At 41.5% G+C, this 22,613-nt stretch overlaps 1 protein-coding gene across 1 annotated transcript in view; it reads left to right on the top strand.

Annotated features, from left to right (window-relative positions):
• The first annotated feature begins 11,851 nt into the window (after positions 1-11,851).
• Positions 11,852-22,613, top strand: part of NCK2 (NCK adaptor protein 2) — an 87,788-nt gene continuing 77,026 nt past the window's right edge. The window contains exon 1 of the mRNA XM_054382763.1: positions 11,852-11,890. The gene's annotated coding sequence lies outside the window, so the exon portion shown is untranslated. The remainder of the gene's footprint in view (positions 11,891-22,613) is intronic.

Here is a 22,613-nt window from a genome sequence, read left to right as displayed (position 1 = left end):
GCTGAGAATTTTGGTGGCTGCATCCATGGTATCCATGTATTCTCTCAGGGAACACAATGTCCAGACTTGTGTCCTACTTGCACGTAGTGAACACCTGTGATGGCAAAAATATTATCAAAGATCTGAGGAATGAAGAAGATCAATATAACCTCATTAGAAAAAGATTCATCAGTATGAACATAGGTGGCTGTCCAAATAGTCACATACAGCCTAGATGGTGGCTGCTGGGGACATGTTCATACTAGATATATGATCTCCTAGCTTTGAATAAACATTTTCTCTTAGTGCATAAACACTTATGATTTAATGTATGAATTAGCATTTGGGAAATCACAAACATCTAAAGTAATATTTATACGTGTTTTAGGTATCAATTGTTGTTGGTCAGCAAATAATTAATCTGAATTAGAGATGACTGAGGTGACACAGGTCAAACACATCCTTCTGCACTGCTGCAAGGAAAAAAAAACTCAGACCAAATTATAGCTCTGAATGGGATAGATTGCTTCCTTCTTGGTGTTAGTTTAGCCTATGTAGACAGCAAAGACCAAGCAGATTTACATCTTACCGAGACCTCTCTGTGCATCCTGCCCTTCAGAAGGCAAGGAACTGCCAGGTGAGGGCACATAAACAAATCACAATTTGACCCAGCGATACATAAAACCAGTACAACATTCTTCTAACTGAGAGAATTCATTGGCAGATATATTCCCCAAACTGCTTTATTCTGCTTATGCATATTGTTACCTTTAATTCCACAATATCTGCATGCCCACAAGTCTATTTTTCCAATATTTAACTGGCACTAATAAAAGACACAAGCAAAAAGCACCTAGGAAATTACAAGTGAAAAGTCAGGTGGATTTGCTATAGGTCTGAATCTTAAATCATAGCAAAAAAACCCCAACATGCAGGCCTACTTGAGATAGAAATTATTTTCTCTATATTCTTATATATTAAAGAGAAAGGAAAAGAAAAGGAGAATGAAAGAGGGAAAGAAAGAGAGCAAAAGACAATAAAAGAAAAATACAGAAAGAAAAAAAAATTAAGAGTTAATTCTTCAGCCATTTTCCTCTTGTTTTGAGATGGCACTCCATGACAACATTTCCATTATGTGCTGTCTCTGGTGTATTGCTATCAAAGCATACAGGATTTTTCCATTGAGTGGAAAATTGGCAAGGCTTTCTTGTTTACAACTACAAAGGTAACAACTCTGATAATGGACATAATTATGCCACTTTTAGCCAAATTGTGGGAAAAATAACTTTATGTTCCGTTAGCCTGGCCAATACACCTGAATGTGTTATTCTTAAAACCAACACTGATGCTGCATGTTAGCAGCATTCCCACTCAGAAAGGGCTAAATTCACTTAGGGACTTCCTGGCTTCAGCAAATCATAGAATTAAAAAGATTCCCCCTGGAGTTGTAGTTCAAGGATTTCCACTATACTCGGTGCTTTCGATAGCGTTAGCTTTGGCAGAAGAGTATGATATTGACTTTATTTCTGTTCCACAGATTAGAGGCTGCAAGTGAAGCTCTAGGCTAGAAGGGGACCGGGCCCTTTTACTCATCTCAGCAGATTCCCTCTGCAGTCTTTTTGGGCAGTACTATTTCTTCTTACTAACCACCCTTGAAAGATCAAATCAGGTACGTCCAAAACATAAATGTGATCCTGTGCTGCTGTAGTGATCATAGAATCATAGAGTGGTTTGGGTTGGAAAGGACATTAAAGAGCATCTAGTTTCAACCCCGCTGCCACAGGCAGAGACACCTCCTGCTAGACCAGTTTGCTCTGTGCCCCATCTGACCTAGCTTTAAACGTTTCTGGAGTTGAAGCCTCCACAGCTTCTCTGGGTGGTCTGTTCCAGTGTCTTGCCACTCTCATGCTTTGTAATGTCTAATCTAAAACCAGCTTCTTCCAGTTGAAGCCATTACCCCTCATTCTATCACTGCATGCCTTTGTAAAAAGTCCCTCTCCAGCTATCTTGTAGGCTCCCTTCAAGTACGGGAAAGCTTCTGTAAGGTTTCCCCAGAGCCTTTTTTTTCTCCAGGCTGAATAAACCCCAGCTTTCTCATTCGTGTCTTCACAGGAGAGGTGCTCCAGCCCTCTGATCCTCTTTATGGTCATCCTCAGGACCTGCACTAAAAGTTCCATGTCTCTGTTGTGTTGGGGGCTCCAGAGCTGGACAAGGTGGGGTCTCACAAGAGTAGAGTAAAGAGGCACAATCACCTTCCTTGACCTGCTGGCCATGTTGCTTTTGATGCAGCCAAGGACACAATTGGCTTTCTGGGCTGCAAGTGCACGTTGTCAGCTCACGTTGAGCTTCTCACCAACTAGCACTCCCAAGTCCTTCTCCTCAGGACAGCTCTCTATCCATTCTTCACTCAGCCTATATTTGTGCTTGGGATTGCCCTGAACCAAGTGCAGGACCTTGCACCTGGCCTATTGAATTTCATGATGTTGCCATTTGGCCCACCTCTCAATCCTGTCAAGGTCCCTCTGTATGGCATCCCTTCCTTCCAGTACGCTGACCACACCACATAGCTGGTTGTCAGCAAACTTGCTGAGGGTGAACTCAATCCCACTTCATGTCATCACCCTTATGAGGATTCACAGGCAGAGCAATGTAGTGCAAACCCAGTAAAGAACAAAAACCACTGAATGCCATTGAAATTAGGCCTAGGCTATGTAGAAGCACTTGAAAAGCACAGGACTACTGTTCTTTCAAGGTTTTCCCTTTCTGGATCTCAAAGCACTTTATTAACATTCACTGAATTTTTGCAAACATTCATCAAGCCTCACCACTGCCCTGTGAAGTGTTATCACTACTTTCCCAAGGGTCGGTAATGAGATTTCAGGACACCCACAAGGAGATATGTGGAAGTTTCAGCAAAGCCAAGCATACAGAACTGCCAGCCACTGCTATACATAATTTGCAAGCCCAAATAAACACTATTAAAAGTGTGCTGGCAGGATTATTTTTATTTACCTCCCAGTAAAAAAGAGCATAGGAGTACATATTTTCAAGTGTGCCACCACAGCTTTGAGAGCAAGGAACTTTTTATTTGCTTGGGTTTTTTGCCTAAAGAAAGCTGAGAGTAGCCAGTCTAACTAAAGATGTGATTCAGAGGGTTTGGTCTGTAAGTAAAACAAAGTACACACCATATTGGATGACTCACAGTGAAATTGCAAGAGCAGATGAAATCAGTGAGAGCCCTGAGCTTTCCTGTAAACAATTTCAAAGTTACAGACACCAAAGCACAAGACAGTGCAGTGTTAGGAACCCGTTAGGGGAGGATATAATTAAAATACACCACACTGTGATGTGATAGGCTGCACCAGCCAAAGAAAAATGTGGGGACCAGCACAAAGCCCAGTTTGCAACACCTTTAGACCTACGAGAACAGTAACATCTCAAACTAAAACACAATTAATTCCCTCAAGCTTGGATACTTCCCAGGAATTCCCCTGCCAGGGGTATTTTGGTGGAGAGGGTCCAGTGACCAGAAGGTTTGGCACAGGAATGGGGAGAATGCAACCACTCCCCGCTATAATTTTTTCCACTCGGCCTCCCACGGTGCAGAGCTTTTCTCCCACCCCAATGCTTTTGCAGGAGCTCCAAAGGCAGTAGCTGGTGAGTGAAGGCAAGCCAGCTACAGTTGTACTGCTGGCTGGGACTTTGAGGGGGGACTGCAGAGGTAAAAGACCTCAAGCCTTTATCATCTGCAGAGTTCCCTAAGGTTTGCTGGGAAACTTATGATAAATTAATCTGTTTCACAAGATGTGAGCAGAGGAAATGGTCTTTTTTTCCTGACTGATCTGTGAAAGGACAGTCAGGATACTCCAGTATCAACATGAAGTAAATGAGATGCAATTAAGATTGCTTGCACAATTTGCCCTGTCAGTTAGGGACCTCACCCACCAAATTTAAAACCCCAGGAGAGTAGCAGGATACTGTGGTGGTGAGCTCTGCAGAAAACCTTCCAGGAGATAAGGAAAACACCATGTAGAGGTTAAACCTCAATTTATAGGTAATTTCAAACCTAGAACAGACCTAATAGTTAGTACTCGGTCAAATACGTCATTGCCTTGGACCACTGTGTTTTCACACAGCCGCTGTGCAGCGTGTGTCACCCACTCCTCACACCTCCTGCCTGGTAGTAGAGTGTACGTTCACAGCTACAGCGAGCAATCTCCACTCAAACGAGGTTTGGCGTTGAAAGAGCTGCAGTATTTTAAACTGGGAATTTGGGGAACTATACTGTGCAGAATAGCCTATTTCTTGCCAAGAGCAGAAATTGCTCCTACTTTTGGCAGATGGCACTGATTCAGATGTTTGTCAAGAGTCCTCTGCTTCATATGTCCATGTGTGTTAGCAGACTACAGATAAATGTGTCTTAAGTTAGTATGACAAAGATACTTGGCTAATGAGGGGCAAAATTATAAATGCAATGGGTCCACCAAAAATTTGCTGAAGGAAAAAATAGCACCTGATACATTTCAGCTGAGTACTGGATTTTTCAGCTAAATTGGAACTGACTTTGCTGCTTCGAGTCATAACACTAAAATACACCACACGTATATGATGCCTTCCATGCTTTACATGGATAAATTAGCTCTCCATCACTCTACTGAACTATTATTATAATCGCATAAAGGACAGGACTGCTAAACTGCCAAAGCTTTACCAACTAAACTAAAGCTATACAGCACTTGGGTGACAATGACAGATAGAAAACAAAGGCTGGGAACACTGATTTTTGAATTATTTCTCTTGTCCCTAGACAATACCTATATGCAACAGAGATCAGCTAAAAGAGTGGTAGTGGAGCAGATCTGAGACTAGATATGCTCAGCCATTTGCTATTTCCATGTTGCTGTCTTTGCAATAGCTGCTTAAAAAGGGATTACTTTAAAGCTACAAAAACTCCACCCAAGCCCAAGAAATCCATAACAGTATTTTGCAACCTTTTTTTTGCCAGCTCTTTTGGCTCAACTAAAAGGTTAATTTATTCTTTAAAATTACTAACTATACAGAACATGAGTTCTGTTTAAAATACAATAATTATTTAAAATAAATTTTACTTTATATTGATTTCATAACTATATAGAGTTAAAATTTTCTCCACCTCTGTTTTAATAATTTAGTGTCTCCAAATTTGTTTATGTAATATTTGCATTTGGCCAGTGATTTTTTATATTGGTGTCTCACATTCAGCTTTGCTATTATTGTATAATTATTCAGCAATTTCAATTATAACTGACGGAGTCACAGGACAATTTCTCTTTCAATCATGTGAGCTCCTTATACTATTTTTCTTTCGGCTAATTCTCATTTTAATTAGTTACAGCAGCAATTGATTGTACTGATGCACTATTCAATTAATTCCACAGTGGTGACTGAGGTTATTTGCTGAGTGACAGCAAAATAGCAGAGTATGGTGTATTTTACAATTATGTACCAGTTCTACTGGAAACAGTGGCCCACCGTCTTCTCTATCCAAATGCTGATCTTAAAGTCACATTTATTTACTTTTTTTTAACCTTTTTGCCATTAGAAAACAAAGATGACTTCACTTGTTATGTGTAGCGCTCATAAGGTCTGTAAAATTAAGAAGGAATTTAAAAAACTGATCATTAGAAAATAACTTTGAAGTTAAGTTTTTCATCAGAATTAGGTGGAGTCTTAGTTTGTTGTTGTAAAGCCATTGTGTTTTATTCCATATTATTGTAGTTCATGTAGATACAAAGAAAAATTACCTACTGATCACTTTATTGTTTTTCCTCTTTTAATTCTGTATTGAAAGGTAAAATCCAGACTACACTTTCATATTTTCTGAACCTCAGAAAGCAGACTTGTCTGTAGATGATGTTTAATCTGTGTGAATTGTACATCTGTGTAGACTGTAGACTAAAACCTTACATACTAGATGGTAGCAGTCTGCATTACCTATTCAAATAGGAAATGCTGCATGAAGGTAAAATTCATGCCAGCATATAATAACAGAAAACTACTGAGAGTATCTGACCTAATTCAGAATCGCCAACCTCAAACATTCAAAAATTCAATCAGGACACCAATCATGACACTAATGTAAAATTATGATTTAAAAGCACATTGATTTTTCTTTATCTACAGGTTTCTAAGCTCACAGGGATCAGCCTCCTAGACTTTAGCTGGCAGTCATGAAAGATGAAAACGTTGGAAGGCTGAGCTTCTCACATAGCCTTATGCTTCTTGGAATTGAAGCTCTGAGAGATACCAAGTATTTGTGTAGTAGTGACAATACTAAAACAACTGCCAATACAGTTTTCAAAGGCCTACGGGCCTATGATCAGTCATTGGTTATTATAAAAGAAACGGGAAGGCTAATAAGGAACATTTGTTTCCTTCTTTGCCATCAACTACAGTATTGCTAGCTTCTGAAACTCCGAGACCAGAAGTTGGTAATTAAGGCTGCAGACATGTTACGCAGATGAGTAGGATCTTTAACCCGAGTCAGGATCATGTTACAGGACTGTTGCATTGCCTTTGCTCACAAGATGCAGCTGCTTTTTCAACCGTTTGATCCAAATCAGTGCCACCATACCTCTGCTCCATTTGCCCAAGGTCTTGGGTTGACAGAATTCACCAATGTAAGTATGAATCTGTAGCAAGTCCCCTCCTTGCCTTCCTGCCCCAGACTGCAGCTGTCATGCCAAGCTGGGATGGGCTAGAGACAAAGTCTTGTCTGTGCACACAGATGCTGCAAGGTGGCAGCTAGTAGGTCTCTATAGAAGCTGTCATGGAGCTTGACCAAGTTGAGGGCTCATGAGGTTGAGCTTCTTTCAATCAGTAGAGATAAACCACTACATACATTTGAAAAATGTTCCACACAAGCAAACAAAGCTCTGGTCCCTGGTCTTATGCTGTCTGTACACTGGTCATGTAGCCCACTGAATCTGCAAGTAAGAGATAACCTCTTGTGTTTCTCTTCTGTTGCCCCTCTGTTTTTCCCTGTGAGAGGGGAGAACCAGCTTGCAGTCCTGAGTACAGTCCAGAGTAAGTAATTACATTTTTCCAATATAACCTGTCTTGGCAATGTGATGTTATACCCTGCCATGTGTCAGGGTGTTGTGCTTCTCCCTTAAGACAACTGCACCTCCTGGCTGGAAAATGCAACATGCAGGTTTGTGAAGTGTGTAGAATGGCCAGCTCAGGACAGAATTTGGTATTTAAATGCAAAATGGAGATAATGCTACAGAGTCAAGCCATTAAGCAGCAATATTTTGAATTTCAATACCGTATGAAAAATCAGTTTTGACCTTTGAATAGAGTTCAAAAGATGTCCCTCAGCACACTTTCACTTTTAAATAAACAGGAGAATCAAGGGCCCTGACATTTCCAAAGCCCAAAATCCGATTGTTTTCCTTACACAAGTACTTCAAATCTTAGCAACTGTCTACAAAATACCATAGTATTTGTCATAATAAAATGTGATCTGCTGATAGATCTAGCTTGCAGTTTTACAGCACCTGTGGGTAGCTTTGGTCCATTGAAGAGAAGAATTTGGATGTATTTTGAGCTCTAAGGACACGTTCTTCCCCCTCAACGTTTTTCATAAATGTCATTGAAGAGGCAGCAACCATGCAGCAAGTGAGAAAAGCAGCTGTGTTACTGTCAGGCTGAATTAGAATCATTGTGCAAATATACTTAAATAACTCAGCAGTACTAATTGACTATTTGGGATCTATCCTGCCCTCATAGCGGTCATGTAATTCCCCTCACCTGCATGGGAACTGAGCACATGCCTTAAGCAGAAACGAGATGATGTGTAGTGATGTAAACCCACTAAGGAGATTTTGGGGTTTTGAGAGGAAAGACACTGACACTGCTTTCAACATTTTGAAATTAACTGAATTGTAATCTGGGAAGTTTTATGAAAGGTGTTATTGAAGTGGACATTTTGTTTCAGATTAAGAGAGAATTAAAAATAACTTTTTTTTCCATATTACCCAGTGCTTCTTTACCTCTCCATCTGTTAGTGACACAGTATTACAATTCCACATGTATAAACGGAATTTATTACAATATTGAAGCCTTTAAAATTCAGTTTTGAAAAGCAGGAGTAGTGACTTTAATAACACATGAATTTAGATTTGGGTATATTTTCTTTTCAATGGACTGAAATAAAGTGAACAAACACCTTTGCTGTTCACTTCTCAACTAGACAATGCCATTTTCAAGATTTTTCAAACAGCTTTCCAGTCCCTCATTGTCAGATCCTTGATAAAATGGCTCCCAATGTCCTAAAGGAGAAGGCACTAGCTCACAGTCCAGACTGAGCAGCTAGAAGAAGGATCAGGTATTTGCGCAGAAGCTGGAAGAAGCCCCATCTGGGAGGTGGTAGTCATCTTGCCTCAACTGAGTATAAACACATCAGTGTGGTTCGGATCTACACAGCTGGGATCTATCATGGAGACCATGTTCATGTGCCCACCCTGAGGGCTTTCAAGGCATGCTCCACCAGGCAGGTGGTAAAGCACAAGCAGCATCACAGAGGGAACAGAAAATGGGTAGTCATAAAAAAAGAAAGGTGAAGAAAAATAATGAAATACAAGCCAAAAGACACTATATGATTTATTAGCTTCTTGCACAAGATACAAACGTCAAGATAACCGACTGCTATTACACAACTGCGAAATAAGTCCATCACACAACCTCTAGGTTTACTGTTTGACTGTAACCCTGTTCGAAGCAGCATCATGAGGCAGGCTGTTTCTTTGCCAAAGACGCATCTTTCTATTGCTTAACCATTTTTTCTTTCATTTTCACTATATGATTACAGCCTTAGGCTGGGAGAAATACTCAAGCTCTTCTCTCCTGTGTATGTATTTTCTAAGGACCACACCACTCTTGTGCATATGCTAAAGTGCATGCTTTGCATACTTACTTTTTTAATACAAAATAGCATGCCTTCCACAGCATGTACCACTTTCACTTTTGTACAGATTCCCTCAAATTTATCTTCTTCTCATATTCCTAATGCAGTTCTCAGTTAAATCACAAGAAGCCAGCTCTTCTTAATAACAGCTATTCCACAGATAACAGCTAATTGTGACATTTCAAAAAGTATACATTAATGTTTCAGTAGAATCAATGTATTTGAAATATTACTCATGGGCAACATCATGGTCTTTCTGTCTGGTGAAACATAAGGGTCTGTTCAGCAGCCAGGCAGTTAAAACACCCCTTCAGCATGCTTTTCTACAGTGTCTTCTGTTTGTCATAAGGCATAGTTTGGAAAAAGCAGCTTTAATGGATCGTGTCTCAATGTAATTACATATATTTAGCAACAATATGCTTCAGAGTCCTTAAATTAGTACTTTGCCTGAAGACAATGTATTCATCCAAATCCCTCCCTAAAACGTTCTTCTTCTGTAAATCTCATTAGCATTAATCTGCTAAAGCTAGGTGTACTTTGTATTTTTTTTTTCAGATACCTGGAAAGCTTTGATATCTACTGCTCACTTGGAATCTTATAGTGGTGAACACTTTCGGAGGTCTAATTTAGCCTGGAAACCATGCAGGTCCTTATCACTGTCCCCTGGACATCCTCAACTCGTTGCTGTACGAAAACAACAAAGGTAGGTTTCTGTAAGATGACATTAGCAAGTGTGTCATAAAAAGGGACAAAACTGAGATTGAAAACTGTGCAAAAGAGAGCAGGGATAGTTCACCTCTCCTTTATCATCTCCACGGTGCATTTTGTTCCAGGAACAACAGACATATACCTGAAGGTCTTTGCATGACCAATCACATTTAAATTCAGCCTAAACCTCTTCAGGCTGGAGTGAGGCCTAATGGTGTGTGGTGAGGGGGAGACTGCAGGGATCCCAAATATTTTCCAGTTCTAGAAAAGAATGGTCAGATTATTGTTTCAAAAGAAGATTAAAACCTCTTAATCAAAGTCAAATAACTTGGAAAGAAAAGGAGCTTTCTGTTCCTCCCTGAGGTGCATGCAAAATCTTCCTTGGTAGAAAGAAGCTGCATTTTCCTTTCAGGTTTATCTCAAATGCATGTGAAGTGCACTTGGGGCTTCCCAGACCATCAATGAAATGCTGTGAGAATTAGTAATAGTTAACAAGAGGAAGATGAAGTTATTCAAAGATTTCTAAAAAAGATTTCTAAACTATTCTAAGGTGCATTGAAAAGATCTCTGAGAATGCATTTTTAAAATCCTGTTAAAACAGTCGAAAATCTCTGATGTTCTCCATGCTACTTTTGGTCGGTTTGGGCACAGAAAACATGACAGCAGAGATGCTGACTTTCAGATTTGGAAACGGTGATGTTGCATAGCCTTGCCTCCCAAGCCAGGAAACGCGTCCTGAGGAGAGATGAACCAGTATGCAAAACTATCTGAGCCTCTGCTCTTTGGAGGCAGCCATGTTGGAAAGGGTTAATGGTTTCATAACGTTTCAGAGTAGCTTTCCCCGCAGCACTGGTTTTTACTCTGAACTCTCCAGATTACTCCAGAGGGCTAATCTGTTTCCCCACAGCCCAGGGACACTCACCTCCGGCGAGGGATTGTGCGTCGGAGAAGGCACTGGGTCCGGAGGGACGTTAAGGCTGGCGGGTTGGCCCTTCCACCAGAGACCCCTGCTTCCGCGGGGGCCATCCGCCCGCGTCTTCAACCACTAATGGGGAAGCCCACTCTAACCAAGACTAGAAGGGCGCTAGCGGGACTTGAACGAGCCACACACTGAGGGACACGGCTTGGGGTGGCTTTCGTGCCGACGCCCTCTCATGAGGAAACAGCACCTGGGCAGGTACATACCGAGCCCCCGTAATGAAAATTACCGCGCAACCCGGTTAACAGGCGGTGCACTGACGCTGAAACTTTGCCCCGGGGCGGAAGGCGAGAAGGTAGACGGCAGCGGGCCGGGACTGTGGCTGAGGCGGGTACAGCCCCTCCCGCCCGCTGCTGCTGGGCTGGCACCGCGGCCGCCCCGAGCGCCCCGACCTGACGTCACGGCCCACGGCCAATGGGCAGCAGAGGCGCCCCGATGCCATGGCTGGAAGTTCCCCGGCGGCGACGGCGGCTCCGTGTTCCCGGCCCGGTCCGTCGCACAGCCGGGACGGTCCGAGGCACGCCTCCTCCCCGATCTTTTTCCCCGGCCTGCCCCCGAAGCGCGCGCGCGCGCGCGCGCCCCTCCATCCTAGTTTCTTTAAACACTCGGTAGTACTTCTCCCGGGTGCTTCCGGTCCCAGCAGGGGAGCTTTACTGGCAATGCCGGGTCTCCTGGGGGACGGGTGATAGTAGTGTATCAGGGCGCTCCCCGCAGGCAGGGTCCCATTTGCCCTGTCCCCACTCACTCCCGGCCCACAGCCCCAGCGGTGCAGAGAGAACGAACCGGCCCGGCCCTGCCCTGCCCTGCTTGTCCCGGCCCGGCCTTCCTGTGCTGAGGAGATGGGAACGATAGCCCTCCCGGCGGACGAGGGGCAGTCCGGGGAGCTCCTCCCGCGCGATCCCGGCAGCGGCAGCGACAGGAAGGGCAGGGCGGGGGCGGGGGCTGTGCCTGTGCCGGGGGGTGGGAGGGGGGGGCGGGCGGTTGGCGGGGGAGGGGCCGCTGCCGCCGCCGGGCGCAGCAGGCTGAGAGGAGGCAAGGAGCGGAGCCGCCGCCGCTGCCTCTGCGAGCCGGGGCCTTGGACGTGCCCGGCGCGAAGCGGAGGAGGAGGAGAAAAGGGAAGGAGGGGGAGCCAGCCGGTCCCTCTAGGAGGACGCGGCTCGCATCCGCCCGGGGAAGGGCAGAGGAAAGCGGAGGGGGGAGCGAGCGGGCGCCGCCGTTGAGGAGACAAAGAAGCGGAGCCCGCCTGGGCTGGGAGTCTCCCCGTCGGTCGGCCGGAGGTAAGCGCGGCCACGGGCGGGACGGGGATGAGGCCGGGGCGGAAACCGGGGCCCGCCGTAAACTTGTGGCGGCCGCGGGGGGCGGCAGGGGGGAAGGGCCACGGGGAGCGGGGGGAGGGGTGGGTGTCACCTGGGCAGCGGAGGCCCCATCGCCGCCCTGGGGGGGGTGGGCCAGTACCTGCCGGAGGCGGCTCGGAGGGACTGGAGTGGGGGGAGGTGTTTGTATGCCACGTCCAGCTGCGGCGGGGGGTCGGGGGCGGCTCCTCCTCATCTAGTTGCTGCTTGTGTGTGTGTGTGTGACAGCCGCTGCTTTGTGCCACCCGCTGTTCTGCCGGGGGGCAGCGGCTGGCCGGGACAACCCTTTCCTCCCGCTCCATTAGTCTCCCGCGGGGTTCCGCGCCCGGCCCGACCCGACCCGGCCGGCCCGGCGGACCAATGGAGGCGCCGTATCTGGCGGGAGCGGGGGCAGCCGGCGGGCTCGGCGGCAAGGGAAGGCGGGCAGCGCCTCCCGGCTCGAGCGCGGCGCAACCGGAAAGTTTCCCGGGCGGGAGCGACCGGCGGGCGGTCACACCGGGCTGCGGCCGTTGGGACGGTCTCATGGGCCCCTTTCTTTCTTTCTGTTTCCGACTTTCGACTTGATGAGAGCTTGAAGCCAGGGGTTTTCTCAAGGAGTACGGTGCAATGTGCCAGTAAATGGGCGTAAAAGCTGAAAAAGGAAAAGGTAAAATTATACCTTCTGTGCTGACTGTTCAGTAAAGTGCATCGCTGCGTGTTTTGGGAGGAAAATTACTTAAGTTTATAAGTCTTTTCCTTTCTACTTCTAAATAAAAACGTGCCCACGCTAACAGATAGCCCTTGCTGGCAGGCTGGGCACCATGGCCCGCCTCAGATAAAGTTGTCAGGTTGTTATTCAGGTTTGTAATTCAGGTCTGACCTGTGACTGGCTGACTGTGAGCAGCTCTCTACTCTAGTTCCTGCGTTAACATCTCCCACAGCTGATTTTTTTTTTTTTTTTTTTTTTTACAGTGTATGTAGCTCTCTGTATGGATCAGGGTTGTTCGGTGAATTCCATGTAGGGTTTGATTCAGAACTGTCTTTTCTTTTCTTGCTTTAAAACTTGAATGCTGACTGAACCTCGGGAAGAATTTGAAGCGTTCTTCAGCTGAACTGTTTCTCTCCCTTGGTTGTGAAGCAATATTTGGTTCTGAGGAGCATACTGCTACTGTTTTAGCAGCTCGACGTAGGAGAATTAGACTTCTCTTTCATGAAATGCAGTAGCAGCCTTTGTAAAAACAAATTTTCACGGCCTAACCATGCGTGGTTTGTATCATCGGGAGTTCAGACTGGTAACTTAATATGGAGGAATTTGAAAGCTCACTGGGTAGAATCTTATGAAGTATTTCTGTTTGAAAGTACTTGTTTTGCTACTGCTTTTTAGGAATCTGAAGCAGTCAGCACCACACAGATGATAAGGGTACTATGTTCTTATTTTTAGGACTACACCTTCTGAAGTAAAATAACATTGTTCCTTCTTAGAAATACTCATGTCACAACTCTGGAAAGTTAAATCTTCTCTCTGAACCAAGTTAGTTTAAGCAGTTAAACAGATCGCTTTGTCTTTTTAACTTTGACTTGCTTCTTAAGACTTTGACAGAAGATGTCAGTTTTTTGGAACAGTGAATAAAAGCAGCAATAGAAGGCACCTGTACCAGGAAGATTAAGACTGTAATTAGCAAATATTTCTATATAGGGCATGAAACAGATACAAACTCTTTATGATGTTAGCTCTCATTGCCATTGTTCTGTCATTGCAGTATTAGCTGTCGTATTGGCCTTTGGTTTCTGCAAGATCTCATTTCCAATTGTTGTTGTGATATAATGATACATGTTATAAAAACATGTATATTCCAAAACCAATAGCAGAGTTAGTTCTTTGTCTGGACAATCCTTTTCATTACATCCTTGCTATTGCACATATGACAAATTCAAAACTTCAGCCTTTGACTTGTTACTGCTGTGGAAAGAGGAATTTCCTATCTCCCCTTCTTTTTTTTTCTTCTGTGGTTTCCTGGCTAGTTGTGTGATAGAGTAAGGAAAGGTATTAGCTTTCTTATGTGTCACCTTGCATCTGCTGTCAACTGAAGAACAGGGACAAGGTCAGCGGCATCTGCTGCTTTTCCAGTCTTTGTTTTTGCTACTTGGTTTTGCTGTTAGTATGTTGCTTCTTGGCAGTGCTTATGGCTTTCTTCAGCAGCAACTCAAAAAGTGATTCTCAGATAGCTTTGCTTGTCATGGTTTTGAGCAGCAGCAAAACTACCCGGATTATATGTGTTTTTCATGCTCCTTAAGCATAAAAGCTGCCCCAGACTCATGGAGACAGGTGCTATGTAAATTTACTTGCTGCAGGTTTGAAATCAAAACCAAGGCATCTTTGAATCCGAAGGGTATGTTCTAGAAAACATTTCCTGTTTGCATCGGGGGACTGGTGCTTACTAAGCCATGGGTATTTCCCTCCACCCCCAGCTCTGCATTTTAAGGAAGAGAGATTACTACTGGGGAATTATTACAGATATTTGAAGGGAATTTTACATAGCTGAGAACCATGAAACCAGTTGCTGCTGTGTTTCAGTTAGTTTCAGCCAGTTTCAGCAGACCCTGGGTAAGGTGCTAGATGCTGGGCGCTTGTCGCTGTACGCTCTGCTCCCATGAAGTAGGTCATCTGGCGTGTTGAAAAGGTGGAGAGTTGAGGCACTCTGCAGGAAAGCTGCTCTCTACTTCTAGTGAAATAATAAACTTAAAGGCAGTACAGTTTATCCTTGTATTTAATAGGTATACAAAAATGTTGCAGAACAATAGTTTCCACAATCTGAAAGTCAGAAATCATTATTAGCTCTTGAAGTGGAAGACCCTCAGAGAGAACCAGGGTGGTATTTGTTAATGTGGGAAGTAGCATTGTTTCTTCCTTCTACACTGCAGAAGTGAGTTGTGTGCTATTCGTTTAACCCATGCACCATTGTTCAGTCTTTTGAAAAATGTACTATATGAGGTCCTGATGACATACGCTTTCGGAAAAATTACTTTTCTGTTTGTTTTGCATTGCAAAATTATGAATGTCAGCCCAGGAATCCTAAGCTCATTCTGTTTTAGCTAGTTCCACTCGAATTTTTCTTGCAGTTTCAGTTAGACCCATTAGTTTCCTCATAATAACATAGTTGTTGGTGTTCTGCCCAATTAAACCATTTTCTGTTCAGTGGTGGGTGAAGTAATTCTTTCAAGTGTTAAGTTGTTTTTTTTTTTTCTTGGAGTAATCTTTTTTTCCCATCATAAGGATTCTTAACTGTTTCATAAATGCTAATGAAGTGAGTAAATTGGAAAGGCATTGAAATATGAAATATATATTGTTATATTCCATTAAATATATTTGACATAATGGATGAATTTTTCCCACTGTTAATGGAGTGAGTTCATGTTTTAAACCCAGCATAAACAACGTCGTGTGCAGTGAGCTGGTCTGGCAGTATATATTTTTAAGCTTTAATAGAGTATCGTAAATTTTAAGAATTCAGGTGCAGAGGAACAAATCTTGATTAGAGAATAGCAGCCCCTTGCATTTTAAGTTATTACAGCTATGCACAATAACCTTGTGTCAGTAAAGTTTTAGAAATACTTGTGCTAAGAAAAACATCTGTTAGAGTGGAAACTCAGGCATGTTGGTATAGCCAGGAATTTTTCAAAGTCATAGACGCAAATTTTGTGGCTTAGAGGCTTTTTCCCTGTATAGGTTTCTGGTGTTGGTTTTCGTCCTGATCTCCTTAGCAAGTATTGATAAGGTGACATGTAACTAATACTGATTATTCTGTGAAGCAGACAGCGGCGTGAACGTGTTTGGATTCTTGGTAGATAGCCAGTTTCTCAAAAATGTTTCTTCTCTCTTCAAGTCATGACAGATATAAAGTAAAATGCAATACAGGTGTGCTTTTAATTTAGACTGAAGAAACTTTATTCAGTTTTCCTCAACTCTTTTTACTGTCTGCAGAGTGCACACAACTGTAGAAATAGATGAGAAAATGGGTAGACAGAGGTACCATGGATAGAGTGAATCTGAAACGTTGTTAGACAAAATGGGTATGTTTGATATGTTTACAAAATCAGACAGCAATTTTCTCAGGCAATGTTCTTTCTCTCTTTTTTTTTCTTTTAATTTTTTTTAAAACTCAAATATAAACTTTAAAAAAAAAAGTATTTTTAACTTAATGAATAGGTAGTTAGATGGTAACTTGTTACCATCATGTTTCAGCAGGTTGTACTATTTTGAGAGGTACAGTGCTTTCTTCCTCTGTCACTTCATTAGGTATCTAACGTGATCCTTGGAAGTGATGTGGATAATGTTTGTTATGCCATTTTGCCAAAAGAGGATCAATTATCAAAAGTAAATGCACAAACCTTTGGAGTATTGCTTCTTTGGTAGAAAGGCAGATTTTAGCCTTCTGAGCCATTTAAAATTTCTGAGGTCTAGAAATCAGAGTAATTCTGAGGACCTTAACAGGGAGAAGTGACATGGATGTCAAAATGAATGCTGAAGTTTAGTGGGAGGCTGGAGGCTGCAGATGCTTTTCCTGACAGAGGTGAACTAGGTCACATCCTCTTACAGTGTGAGGAGCTGCTTTTAGCTGAGTGATGTCTCTCGGATGTGTTTCCTTACAGGTTATACTGGATCAGGTCCATGCAAATACAATCAGACCTTGCAGTAGAATGGAAGGAGGATTAGCAAAAGCAGTTGCTTTTCTACACATGAGAATCTGGGTTCCACTAGCAGTGCAGCATTTAAAAGAAAAAAGCTTTATTTAAAGAAAATAAAAATAGTTTTAAAGGTGTTAGTCTGTTTCTCTTCTGATTTAACTTAATCTTCCTTATTTGCAGTACTTTTTAAAGTCATTAGACACTTTTAGACCCTTTCCTTCAAAATTGGAATGGTGGTGTTCACTACACATATAAATAAGAAGTTAAAGGATGTTGGGATTTTCTAACTTGTCAAATTTAAGTTGGCTGAAATAATCCTGTTTATTTACCATTTAAGTTTATAGTTTGCTATGTATTTAAAATAAAGCAGTTATGAGTAGTCCCTTCACAGGTTTAGATGAGAAGAGCACTAAATCATGTTAAAACTTACTCAACATGTGAAAAGTTAAATTGAGGTGTTGCTCTGAATTTCTTTAGGGCATTCTGGACTGATAAAACATTTCAAGAAACAGCAATAAATTAAGCCTCCAGTCTAGAAAACCCTGGCACCAATACCAGAGGAGAGGAATCCCAAGCATCAGACTGACCTCTTGGTTTCAGTGCAGTAGGAACACCCTCAGCATAGCGTGGCTGCAAAATTTTTTTCTTCTTGTTCTTACAATAGCAGTGCATACGTCACACTTGTTTTCTCTCACATCCATTGTGTGTCAGGCTTGGCTTCCAGTGCCATCCTGGGCCACTGCCATTCCAAGGGAGTTGACTTCTCGGTTGACATCCTAATGATGTATCACCTGACAACAAGGAAAGTATTTCTCAGCCTTTTAATGCAGAAAGAGAGATATGTGGCTGTATGGTATGTTCTTGGGCTGAATTTTGATAGCTGTCATGACAACAAATCACACGTTCATTTCCCTGAATGGATGGTGACCCTCCAGACGCACACAGAGTGTTATCAAATTTGACAGATCTTGAATGATGACACGTCAAGTATTCTGGATTTCACCACAGGAGACTTGGCCTGCCGCAAATTCATGCTGCCACCTGGCTTAGCAAAACTTATTTGTAAGGTTTCTCTTGGTTTTGAGGTCAGGTGGAAAAACAAGTGCCTTTTGGGGTTTTGCACTGTTATAATTAGATTCAGTGTTTGCTAGAAATTTAGTTGGTAATTTTAGATTGAAAGTTTGTGAGATTAGTAGAAGAAAAAGAAAGGTAGTTGGATTTCATCCAATCATTTTAAAGATGTGTATGTTTTAGGTGTGCTTTTTTTTATTGGTTTCAGTGTTTTTTAATAAAAACATCTACAAAAGCAGAAAGAGAAGTGTTGAGCATTTTTTAGGTTAGAAGTGGGCACTTTATTCACTGATTTTTTTTTTTTTTCATTTTGTTAGTGTTAACAGTCAGTGATGATACAAATATCCCATGCCAGTTCTACTGTGGAGTGTAGGAACAGGAGCTGACACCTGTGTAGAGAAGCTGCAAACAGGGTCAGTGATACAGATGGTTTGTTTCGCTTATATTTAGATGTGGTTGTTGTTTATTTGTAAAGTTGCAGTTTCAGTTGGACAGCTGTTTCTGGTTTAACCAGACTTCATAAGTCTTAAAAAGCTGGATAAACCCCTTTACATACTGATTTTTTTTTTTTGGTGTGTTTTGTATGGGAATGTTATGCTGATCCTTCAGTATTTAGTGATCAGGTAAATCAGTTTCAGATGATCTGCAAACAGCAGTTTTACATGAATGTTGCTGTATATATTTACTTATTTACAGTTGTGAGTTATTTTTGTTAGCAATCCTGTCTGTCTATACCTGTAATGTAAGTGAATTAAAAATTGGTACCATTTTGCTGCTGGAAAAAGATTTGCTTTGTTTGTATCATTCTTTAGTTCTTAGCAGAATTTTTTGAATCCTGTGGATGTAGCAACTTTGGAAATATAAGTGAAGACCTAGCTTTCTACCCAGCAAGTGTTGAAGTTCTGTAAAAGTCCCTGCTATTTTTTTCAGCTTTGTGATTTTAATTAAGAATGGTTTTGCTCTAGTCCTGAAAGGAATTTGCTACAGTGTATCTCGCTTAAGTGTGTTTTCCTTTAATCATTGCATTTTGAATATAAAAATATGTAGGTGGTGTTTATAGGTATAAAGTTGTGAATTTTTACATCAAAAAGGTGTTGGACCTTTGGAGTATAATCTTTCTTCCACAATAAAGATTAGAAGAAAAATTGGTGATCGATTTCCTTCCTTTCCATTTTCAGGACTTTAGGCAGTCTTTCTGCTAGTGCTGCTGGGGTAATATAGAAATAATTGTATTGTGGACTATTCATAAATTCACACTGTTTTGAATTCCATTTGATTCAAATAAAGAAAGAAATTAATGCTAATATCCCAAATAATTAATGCTGTAATAAAAGATCTGCCTTCCACTTGACACCAAATGACTTATGTTCCGTTACATCAGAAGGCTTGAATCATTTGGAACATTCAATATTAAAATTCTAGTTCATGAATATTAGAAATTTAATCAGCTATCTCAGTAAGGAGTGTGTGGATTGCATTTGGTTTAAACAGGTGTAATAATAAGGCTTGTGTTTAGCACAAGTATCAGTGTATGACACATCATTTTTATGAGCTCTGAGGCTCTTAAGAGATGCATGGGGGATTGTAATAAACTGAAATGTTATAGACCTCCTATGACAGAAAACTATTAAAGTCTGTGTAATGTTGTTACTGTGGCAATGTGTGTCTTCTGCTGTTAGTCTTGTCTTGTAATACTGATGGTTGTATTCCTTTAGGATCTTTTCTGGTTTTGCTGATGGGAAATCCAGGATGTTTATTTTGAAAATGTTTGTGTTTTTTTTGTATCCTAACTTCTCCCGCTGTGGCCCTGTGAAGATGCAAGCATGTGCTTAGTACCTCTGGTGGTCCTGTTGGAATTAATGTCTCTTATTTACAAAACATGAAGCTGAGACATAAGTATGTCTTCCTAAGACAAGAACCTGCAATTGCAGGTCAACTCTTTTTTAGCTATACATTCTTTAACTTGCCATGACATGCGTGTTAAATTGCAAGGTTGAACTTTTGCCTGCAGTGTCACATAGCCAGCTTGTTTTACAGACAGACTTTACACCTATATGTTATGTATTACATTACTCTCTCAGCAGTCCCATAAAGTTGGTGTGACTGTGAGTAGTTCAATAGTGTTTAATGAATGACAATGCTGAGATGTTGAAGAACGAGTGGATCAGGCAGTGTTTGGTGTAATGCCTGCTGAAGGTGCTGGAAAAAGGAAGTTAGTTTCTCATGGGGGAAACAAGGAATGATTTAATTTGGTGTTTAATTTTAAAATACAGAAACCTAGAGTTTAAAACAAAATCAAACTATGAAAGTTTAAAAAAAAAAGTGATACAAGAAGAGCCCTTAAATGCATTGAGGTTTATAATGTCTATTTGGAAGTATACTAATGCAGATCACTGAAACAATTTTAAAAACTCTTTCCCTCCTATCTTTTAACTGTAACACATTGTTTTATAGTGCAACTAGAATTAGTATGTTTTCCAAGAGAAAAGTCTTTTCAGCTTGTCCTTGTGATTTTTCTGTTTTGTTTGATTTTTATTTTTTCTTCTTTCCAGATGGATAATTTTAGTAGTTAAGTAGTTAGTCATTTGGATTCCTCTGAGATAGTTTTAAGTAACATGGATAAAAGAAGATACTGTACATAACTACAATCCAAATTAATGGACATTGCCTTAACTCTTCTGCAGCAATGGCATACATACCATTACTAAATGCACAGAGCATTAGAAGCAGCTTGGTATTCCATAAGGTTGTACTGTGCTTGCTCAGCAGATGGTAAAATTTTAAATGTATCATTCTTGAAAGATAGCAATGCTGAGCCTGATGTCTGTGAATCATGAATGCAGGTGAGTCAAAGTGGAGGTTTTCTGGTGATTGACACAGAGCACCTGTTGCTCTATTATCAAGTTGCTTTAGTTACAGGAAAACCTTGGAGGAATATTTATATATAGACCTTAAATCAGCAAGATAATCATCAACTAGCTTGTGATCATAAAACCTTTTTCTTTTTGATTGTGTAAAGAATTCTAGGTGCATTTGGCAATTTAGAAATTGTTTTTCAGTGTGTGAACCAAATATGTTTGGCAAAGATGGAGGATGAGCAATGTGGTAAGGTCTGCATGTCCCACAGGTCTCCTGTGGTCTGCAGCCATGGGGAGGTGTAGGTAGAAGTGCAGGATAGGGCTCATGAATGGGGAGCACCTCAAAATCAAAGAAAATCAAATGCAGTGTCAAACAGCTTCAGTTGTGTCCTCTGGTCACCCTTGTCACAGCCAGGTGTTGCCTTTCAAGCCCCAACCCTCTGGCTGAACCATCCTGCCTGCAGTTGAGCCTGTAGTGTGTCTACCTAAGCAGTGCTGGAAGTAGAGAACTGTGACTGCTCTCTGTCATGTTGCTGGTTGGCCCTGCCTGCTGCCAGCCTGACTGGAAGCAGCCCTTAGCTCTCACTTTTGACCCACTTTCCTGGGACCACCTTTTTGAACATAAGGGATGTGTCCAGCTTGTAAGATGCCATGTCTTGTATTAAGCAGCCAGATTTCAAAAAGTTGTTTAAATTGCTGACACCATCCTTCTAAAATTGTAGTGCCTACTAGACGTGAGAAAACCTCAGGAAATCCAAGAACAACCAAAACCCAGTAAAAAAGAACTTTTGGACCTGTTATCAGTATAATTCATGGCTTGGTGGTTGTGTAGATGTACCTTTAGATTTTTTTTTTTTTTAAGGAAATACCATTTTCTTTGGTGAAGTCTGGAAATATTTGATCTTCATTCTAGACAGACTTCTAATTTACTTGATGCATACCTTGATCGTTGGTGTTACCTAAACAGTGATCATCTCTGCTTCATGGCTTTATTAGTCTTTTCCATTTTGCAGTGTTTTGTACATAGTAAGAATTGGGAGTAGCCTTGATTGTGAGTGGTGTTGACTTTTCTGTAATCTATAAATATGGCAGAAATATTTCAGAAGATAAAAAGACATTAGATAAAACTAAATAAAAAGGATATCCTGTCTAGCATGATTCCACTCATTTAGGAATGAATTGAGCAAGATTTGGCTGAGACATTGCAGATAAAAATGATGTCCAAAAATACAAGTGATGAAGTTTCTGAAATGGAAACAGACTATCTACAGTCACATATGACATTTCTATATAGTTGCTTTACACTTTCTTGAATATGTTCTACCATTATATTAGGGTATTGAGGTGGGTTCCCACACGTTTCAGTCAAATGCCTTTCAGTAAACAAAAGGAAGCATTTTGACATTCAGAAAAGTCATGAGTGTGAATATTTTACATTGGTTTTGTGTAGTTTTCAGTGCAATTATTTTAAAATACTGTAAATTTATAGAAGGCCAAAATGAATGTAATTGTCCTGTGGAGAAGGCTGTGTGTTCCTGCAATTGCCATGTAACAGCAATCATTGTGTGTTTCCTTGAATGATGCAGCCCCTTTCTAATCTCTCTTCCAAAGCATCTGAAATCACCTTCTCAACCCCTATCTCCCTTCTGCTGCCTTTACAGTACTAGAAAGACACTGGTCATTGCCTTAGAAATACAGGTTTTCTAATTCATTTACTTTTTCCAGATGACTTAGAGGCTATCAGGTAGCTGAATAGCTTCCAGCTGCTATGTTATGAAGTCCCTTGTCTAACAATCTGCTGTTAAAGTTGCCTTGGAGGCTATTGCACATGTATTCTTCATGTTGAAAGAGTATTTTCATTAAATGAATCTGTGAATAGGATTTGGATAAAGGTACTTTTGTTTTTGTTTTGTTTGCTCTCTATTCTAAGCATGTAAGTCCCACAGCAGTCACAGAGATGAGGTTGTCTGCTGGCTTTATCTGCTCAGGCTGCGAGTAAGTACACTGTGCTGTACAGGTTATTATGTTGAGTATCGTCTTTTCATTTTCTATGT

The sequence above is a fragment of the Indicator indicator genome, chromosome 1 (genome assembly GCF_027791375.1).
Source record: "Indicator indicator isolate 239-I01 chromosome 1, UM_Iind_1.1, whole genome shotgun sequence".
In the NCBI taxonomy this organism is placed as follows: Eukaryota; Metazoa; Chordata; class Aves; order Piciformes; family Indicatoridae; genus Indicator; species Indicator indicator.
This window is presented reverse-complemented; position numbering and strand designations above follow the sequence as displayed.